General features: G+C 45.6%; 1 long non-coding RNA gene across 1 annotated transcript; it reads left to right on the forward strand.

Annotated features, from left to right (window-relative positions):
* The first annotated feature begins 1,812 nt into the window (after positions 1–1,812).
* Positions 1,813–3,421, forward strand: LOC140592508 (uncharacterized). Its single transcript, XR_011992814.1, has 6 exons — positions 1,813–1,933; positions 2,012–2,187; positions 2,292–2,363; positions 2,523–2,756; positions 2,868–2,974; positions 3,054–3,421. It is a non-coding gene; the product is annotated as an uncharacterized lncRNA (long non-coding RNA).
* Positions 3,422–8,367: the final 4,946 nt, after the last annotated feature.

The raw sequence follows: 8,367 nt of genomic DNA on the forward strand, positions 1-8,367 counted from the left end.
TTGTAGTTTATTTACATTTCTGATTGACTACAGTACCTTGTGTCTCTAAAAACAAAAACCAATGAAAGATACAGTCAATTACATAGATATGGGGTAATCAATTCTGGTCCTGGAGGGCCAGTGTCCTGCAGGTTTTCCATCCTACTGGATTTCACAGCATTCACACCTGGTCTCAGGTAGATAACCACCAGAAGAGACTGTTCAAGTAGGATGAAAAACCTCCAGGACACCGGTCTTCCAGCGATTACCCCTGACATAGATGGACGGGATCTTGTTCCCAGTTTCGTGGACTGCAGACTCAAGGAGTGAGCCGTGACGCTTGCACGCAAGCACACAGTGACCAGCTGAAAGAGGCCATTCTCAAGAAATATGAGATCAATGCTGAGACCCATCGCTTGCAGTTCCGTGCCTTGGAGACCAGTCCGAGTAAGACGCCACAAGAACTGTACGTCCGGCTCAAGGACCTCTTCTCTAAGTGGGTCAAGTTCGACCAGTGCACCAAAGAAGACTTCATGTAAACCTTAGTGCTGGAACAATACCTGCGAGTCCTCTATCCGGAGGTGAAGACTTGGGTCAAAGAGCGCAATCCCACCACTGCAGCAGAGGCCACCCAGATGGTAGAGAACTATGTCGCAGCACACAAAGGCTCCAGGAGCTACTGCTACGCTGGAGTGCTGGATCATCATGCCAGGGGTAAGCCTGATGGTGCTGGTCGAGGAGTTGGTTCTGACACTATGCCTAGCCACAGTAGGAACACATTGCCCCTCCCCACAGAAAGTTCCCAGCCCAAAGGCATTTCTTCTTATAACTGTGGTAGGGAAGGACATAAGAGCCCTGCTTGCCCCCTCAGAAAGCCAAAACAATCCTGCCTATGCTATGTTCCTAACCCCACTCCATCCCTTAAGACCCAGCAGAACAGGGAACCTGCTATTATTGTTAAATTAAATGGTAAACCCGTCACAGCTCTAGTGGACACAGGTTGCACGCAGACACTGGTGCAGGCTAACTTAGTTCCCCTTGAGTGTAAGAATTGTGTGGACAAGCTAATTATTTGTTGTGTTCATGGGGACCAAAGTGAGCACAGCCGCTCTACAGGGCGGGGAAAATTAATTGTACAGCTGATTTCCTGTCAAGGATGCCACAGGGGGCATCTCCAGAAGGGGGAGGAAATGTCACGGAGTGAGCCGTGACGCTTGCACGCAAGCACACAGTGCGTCGGCAGCCAGTTGCCGGTGTTCTAACGAAACATCCTACCCATCGAAATGATCTACTCACTGCTACTACGCATGCGCAGACCAAAATTTCGCGAATCTTCTGGAAGCTTACCAACTATCCTACCTAGTGCCGAAGTTTGAGGTAAGTGTTACTGTATTTCAGTAATATGTATGCTTTTCTTAGCCTTACTACATTAATGCATTTATTACAGTTTACTGCATAGGTATTTACTGTCAACATTTTATAAGTTGTATATTTTGCATGTGTGACTTTTAATCTTGTACAGGCCATTGTAGCCATGCACGAGTAATGACCGTCTTGTGAAATCTTTGCATCAGGCTGTGTCTCTTTCGGGCATTAAATGATGTATATGGAATAAATGTTAACATTTCCATAAATTTGATATACGACTTCTAAATACAACATGTTAAATGATGACATGGTATAACGTTATAAGTTTAATAAACGGATGGGTGTAACATATACGGTGTATATACCATTCATGCCAAGTAATATGTTGCTTTTGTTGACATAGTGTGTAATAAATAAACTGTTAATTTAATGTGCTAATTAGAACTTGTTTATTTTGCTTTTTTAAGCTATGGAAAAAAGTTTGAAGAAATTTTCAACTTTTTGTCTGCGGGATCATACCTTGATGGGTATGATAAGTCTCAGAGACAAGGCCTCAGGAGATATTCCTCCAAATTCACTCTGAAGGGTTAGTATAATAATCACTATATATCTGATGTTCTATCAATTTAATTCTGGCATTAAATAAGTATTACTTTCAATATAGAAGGGGAACTCTTCTTTGGAAGTCGGAGGGTCATCAAGACCAAAAAGGAGGCAAGGGAGCTGTTCAAGGAGTTCCACTCCTCTCCTATTGGCGGGCACACAGGTGTATTGAAAACCCGCACTGCCATGTGCTCCAGATTTTACTGGCTTGGCATGTCTGTGGATGTTGACAACTGGGTATGTTTTTTCCATACTATTGTTTTTTTAAATAAAAATAATATTAATTTTAAATAACTAAAATATTGTGTATGGTTTTTACTTTGATTATTTTCATGTTAAAGGTTTTGGAGTGTGACAAATGCCAAAAGGTTGGCAAACCTTTGACTGTTGCTCAGCCACTCCAGTGTATTAAGGTAAATGTGTAATAGTAGACAAAAAAATCTCACAACTTACTTTGGGACCCTCATTGACTCTTTTGTGCAGCAACATAAGCAATCCATTTGCTATTGAGCAATGTTTGTTAGTTTGGATGATTTGTTTATTTATATTTTGAAAAATTGCTTGTCTAAAAGGTGTCTGCTGTCTGGGACCTTATTGGAATTGACCTGACGGGCCCATTGCCAAAAACATCAGAAGGCCATCAATACATTTTGACTGCCACTGATTACTTTTCAAAGTGGGTCGAAGCATATCCATTAAAAACAAAATCTGCTGGAGAGGTTGGACGGTATCTGTGCTCCATAATATATAGGCATGGATGCCCCAAACGAATCCTGTCTGACCAAGGCAGGGAATTTGTTAATGAAGTAAGCTTTTATTTTATATTCACAGTAATAATTATTAATACTCTCTATGTACTGTATCTGTCTATGTATCTGAATAAAATAATTACTGTTACTTTTCTTGCTGTTGTTAAGCTAAACCAGAAGCTGTGTCAGGTGCTAGGGGTTGAGAGGAGTGTGACTGCAGCCTATCATCCCCAGACAAACGGTCTGGATGAGAAAACTAATGACAACATTAAACGGTAAGTATTATTTGAAGGTTCCCTAGGGTACATTTATTTACAATATTAAATTTTTTTAGTAATCATGCTTGCGTTTTAGAGCCCTAAGGAAATTAGTCAACGACCAGCAGAACAACTGGGACTTGTTTCTGGATGCCACACTTTTTTCATTGAGGTCCAAAATTCACACTACAACAAAGCACTCCCCATTTCTACTTATGTATGGGAGAGAAGCAGTGTTCCCCTCAGAGGTTCCAGTTGAATTGCCGGTGAGTGTTTACTTACAGCTCTGTGTGTAAATTTATATTATTATATATTATGAATAATGAAGATTTGATGCCACATCATATAAATTAGAAGTAGATGATAAATGATGAAATAATTCACTTATTTGGAGTTATGTTAGGTGAACTGAAGATGTGAAATTGTTCATGTATGTCTTGTGTGTTACTCAGACTCTGTCGGTGACCTTGACTTCAGGAGGCAGTGATTAGCAGTAGTGTGTGTGGTTTAACAATAACTGTTGCGTAGTTGTTATGAAAGTGAAAACGAAAGTTCAAACAAGGAGACCTTATGGACGTCGTCATGTCCAATCACAGCGGTCCAAGTTCTATATAAAGAATAAGTCTAACCCACTTCTTTGCCGTTACAGCTATTCGGTTCGCTGATTTGCTCCGTGTTCCGCTGTCTAGGCTCCTCCCTGTCTGGGTCATGTCTGACTCCGACGGTCGGCCCCCTTTTGGGGATTTCGTTTCTCCTTCACCTGCTCTCGGTGAAGGTTTTGGCACCTCCCGTCCCTTGCGGAGAAGCGCGCGGCTATCTCAACTGTCTCCGAGTCGGGACATCCGTCTATGGTCCGACCAGCATCTCCGGAGTTTTGTGGAGGACGAGGGGATTCCTGTCGCTCCCGATCTCTCCCGCTCGGAGGTCTTGCAAATAGCCCTTCACCTCCCAGGGGTGCCCGGATCCTCCTCGGCCGTGCTCGCACCGGCCGTCTCCTCTCCGCCGGCGCCCGCTGTCCCTTCGACGTCTGCGCCCTCTTCGCCCGCTAGGCTGCCCGCTCCTCTGGACCCCCCTGCTCGACAGTCTCGTGGATGCAAGAGGTCTGCCGCCCGGATTCGCTCCTCTTGCCTGAAGCGCTCCCGTCCTGCTGACTCCGACGCCTTGGCTTCGCAAGTGCATTCTGCGATCTCTTCTCTGACCTGCACCATGGAGTCCTTCGGTGATCGCCTGCGCGCCTTGGAAACCTCATCGCATGTGCCTGCCCGTCCGGTGCCCATTCCGCCTGTCGGCTCCGCCATTCCAGTCGCCCCTCCGGCGTCTGTGAGGTTCTCCCTGGCCACCGCTGTCCCGGCTGCACCCTCTGGTAGACCATTCATATCACCCTCCGCCGCCGTCCCGTATGCAATCTCGCATCCTCCAAGGTAAAGACGTTAATTTGGTTTCTTTGCTTTTACCTTCGCCCGAGTGCGACAGGCGTGTTGTGGATTGCGGCGACGTTTCCGTGTTACTTAAAGCTTCGGATCCCCGGCTTCACCGTAATCTGTTCATCTCCGAATTCGTCGTCGCCTTCGGCATCTATAGAGATGTTATTTGCTCTGTGTTCCCGGATCGACGTAAGGAACTGGACACTTATCTGTCTTTGATTTGTGACTTGAATTTGCGATATGGGGGCTCCCTATTTTACGAATATCACAAATCATTTTCAGCTAAAGCGGCTTTGCTTATTCAATTGTCGAACACTCGTATTGACTGGTCGTGCCTAGACTCCGACCTTCTTGTCCAACATTTTGGTGGACATAAAGCTATCCTGTGTTCGCTTTGCCGTAATCAGGGTCATTCACCGGAACTTTGCCCAAAATCTGCCCTCACCTCCGCGACTGCCGCCACGAGTTCTGGTCTTCTCCAACCCACGACGTTCCCTTCATCCACCTCATACGCAAATTTGGCTACCGACAAGAAAGGGCGTGAGGTCATTTATTTCAAGGACATGCCTATTTGTAATAATTTTAATGAAGGAGTGTGTTCATGGGGTAACTGTCATTTTTTGCATGTTTGTAGTTTGTGCCAGGACCCTCATCCAAAAATGGTCTGCCCTCGCCGCCCATCGCGTTTCCGTCCTTCGCGGGGAGGGAAGAGCAATTCAAATTCAAAGACCTTCTAAAAATTCATCCTTCTACTCCTGTCCACGTCCAAGCTCTTTCCTCTGCTCTGTCCTCTCACCCTGATTTTGTTTTTGTGGATTATTTACTCACAGGTTTAACTCAAGGCTTTAAGGTGGGCGTTATTGCTGATCTGTCCAAAATTGTCGTTGCGCGAAATCTTCAGTCTGCCATGCAAGACCCTGAAACAGTTTCCTCTCTTCTTAATAGGGAAGTTAATAATGGTTATTTGATCGGCCCCTTCGTTTCTCCCCCTTTTTCTACTTTTCGCACAAGCCCTATCGGTGTAGCCGACCCTGGAAATACTCAGGGAAAAAGCGCTTGATTTTTGACATGTCTAGCCCTCGCTCCGGTTCATGCGCAAGTGTTAATAGCCTCATTCCTTATCTCCCCTTTTCGCTTTATTATGCTTCGGTTGACGACGCAATAGACTTGATTATGTTAGCGGGTAAAGGCTCTTCGCTCGCTAAGGCCGATATTTCGGATGCTTTTAAAATAATTCCAATCCATCCTTCCCAATGGCCCTTGTTTGGTGTTAAACGGCAATCTCGTTTCTATTTTGCGGTCCGGCTCGTTTTCGGTTGTCGAAGCAGCCCGTCTATATTTAATTGTCTGGCTTCTGCCTTATCCTGGATCTTGCTGAATAAAGCAACGATCACGTTTGTCCTGCATCTCCTCGATGATTTTCTTGTGATCGATCCACCTTCCTCAAAACCCGGCACCTCACTGTCCAAATTAAAACTTACGTTTTCCGAATTAGGCATCCCCTTATCGTAGGAAAAAACCATCGGTCCGCTCATTTCCCTGGAATTTTTGGGTATCGTGCTTGACAGCATTGAAATGAAAGCTTCTCTACCGCTAGACAAATTGAACCGCATTCGCGAAATCTGCCACTCATTCCTGCACTCTTCCTCGGTCTCCAAACGCGAATTGCTTTCCCTTTTGGGGCATTTAAACTTCGCCATGCGCATCATCCCGCAGGGTCGCTCGTTTATATCGCGTCTGCTCGATCTGGCTAAATCGGTTTCGGAGTTGCACGACATACTTATTTTAAACGACGGTTGTCTTTCTGACCTTAAATTCTGGATCGCGTTTCTCGATCACTGGAATGGCATTTCGTTTTTTTACAACAAAATTACAGATACGTCTCACTCTCTATGTTTTTACACGGACGCCGCACCCTCTGTCGGTTTCGGCGGTTATTATCGAGGCTCCTGGTTCGCGTCGCGTTGGCCCGCAGATTTTGTAACTTTATATCCCATGCCCGCGTCCTCTGCCATCCATGAACTGTATCCCATTGTAGTCGCTTGTGCTATATGGGGAAAAGAATGGTCCCGTAGGAGGATAAAAGTGTTGTGCGATAATGAAGCTGTTGTTTACATAATTAATAAGGGTCGCTCTAAGGTCATCTCCTTTATGCCCCTTGTACGACGCCTTACTTGGCTCTCACTCTCGCATAACTTTATTCTTACGGCCGAATACATTCCGGGTTTTAAGAATCAAATAGCTGACTCCCTGTCGCGTTTCCGTTTTCAGGAATTCCGTCGGTTGTGTCCAGGCGCCAACACCCTTCCAGATTCATGCCCCTCTCCTTCAGACCTCATACTACTTTAAACCCGCAATACATTCACCTACTGAACTCAACCACTAGGTACATCAGATTAGGTCTTTCTGCTTCTACCCTAAAATCTTACGACTCCGCCTGGAAGGCTTTCACTTCTTTCTGCCGCACCTTTGGCCTACCCGCACTCCCTCTTTCCTCATCTGTTGTTTGCACCTTTCTTACTTACTCTTTTGAGCACAAATGCCTTAGTCCGGCGTCAATTCACGGTTTGGTGGCAGGTATTCAATTCCACGCCCGCTGCTCCAACCCTTCCTTACCCAGTCTGTTTTCGAACCCCTCTGTTCGTCTCTTACTAAGAGGCTTTAAGAAATCTTCTCCCACTCCCATTGATAAAAGACTTCCTATCACTTTGGGTATTTTAAAATCTATGATCACCGTTCTTCGTCATGGATGTTTTTCACTCTTCACTGACACTCTGCTAGAAGCTGTTTTTCTTCTTGCTTTTTATGGTCTTATGCGACCCGGGGAATTCACCTACGTCAAATCTCTCCCTAATCGTACTCTTCGCATCTCTGATATTTCTTTTTCAGCCTCATTCTTTTCTGTCTTTCTAAGCAGTACTAAATCAAATTCGGGTGGTGCTGGCTCTACACTCTACATTGCATGCAACAAGACTTCATATTGTCCTTTTGACTCCATGATAAAGTATCTTCGTCTAAGACCTCGTTTAACTCCCTCAATCTCTCTCTTCATAACTCCTAACGGCACACCCATGTCTTACCCCTGGTTCACCTCTCATTTAAAGACCCTCTTATTTATTTGTGGACTCCCTCACTCTCATTATTCTGGGCACTCCTTTCTGATTGGAGCGGCATCTGCTGCATCACATCAAGGAGTTCCGCCATCAATATTGAAACTCCTAGGACGATGGTCCTCCTCTGCCTTTGCATCATATGTCCGTGCTGATACATCCATGATCCTCGAGGCTCAGCGAATCATCGCTGCAGCGGATGTAAGTATCTCTCAGATAGCCGTTGGTGGTGGTTTAAACAATACCCTTTCGGAAATGTTATGTCTTACCTATATTGCCATCGATCATCGTCGTCTCCTCGATGCTTGCCTCGTCATCTTAGCGGCTCCATACCGCTGGCAAAGCTAAAGCATATCCATAATGCTTCGTCGTACCAACAACGACCTCCCCTATAAAAGCGCTTGGCGTCTCCATAACGCCCCTGCAGTAACATAGCAGCTCCATACCGCTGGCAAAGCGCTAAAGCATATCCATAATGCTTCGTCGTACCATCAACGACCTCCCCTATAAAAGCGCTTGGCGTCTCCATAACGCCCCTGCAGTAACATAGCGGCTCCATACCGCTGGCAAAGCGCTAAAGCATATCCATAATGCTTCGTCGTACCAACAACGACCTCCCCTATAAAAGCGCTTGGCGTCTCCATAACGCCCCTGCAGTAACACAGCGGCTCCATACCGCTGGCAAAGCGCTAAAGCATATCCATAATGCTTCGTCATACCAACAACGACCTCCCCTATAAACGTTTGGCATCTCCATAACGCCTTTTCGTTACACCAGTGGCTCCATACCACTTTCGAAATCATTCAGCATCCCCATACGGTTCTCCATGAAGTCAACGGCTCTGCTCTTCTCTCAGGTCGCATAACATATTTCAAT

Source organism: Paramormyrops kingsleyae, chromosome 9, assembly GCF_048594095.1.
Source record: "Paramormyrops kingsleyae isolate MSU_618 chromosome 9, PKINGS_0.4, whole genome shotgun sequence".
In the NCBI taxonomy this organism is placed as follows: domain Eukaryota; kingdom Metazoa; phylum Chordata; class Actinopteri; order Osteoglossiformes; family Mormyridae; genus Paramormyrops; species Paramormyrops kingsleyae.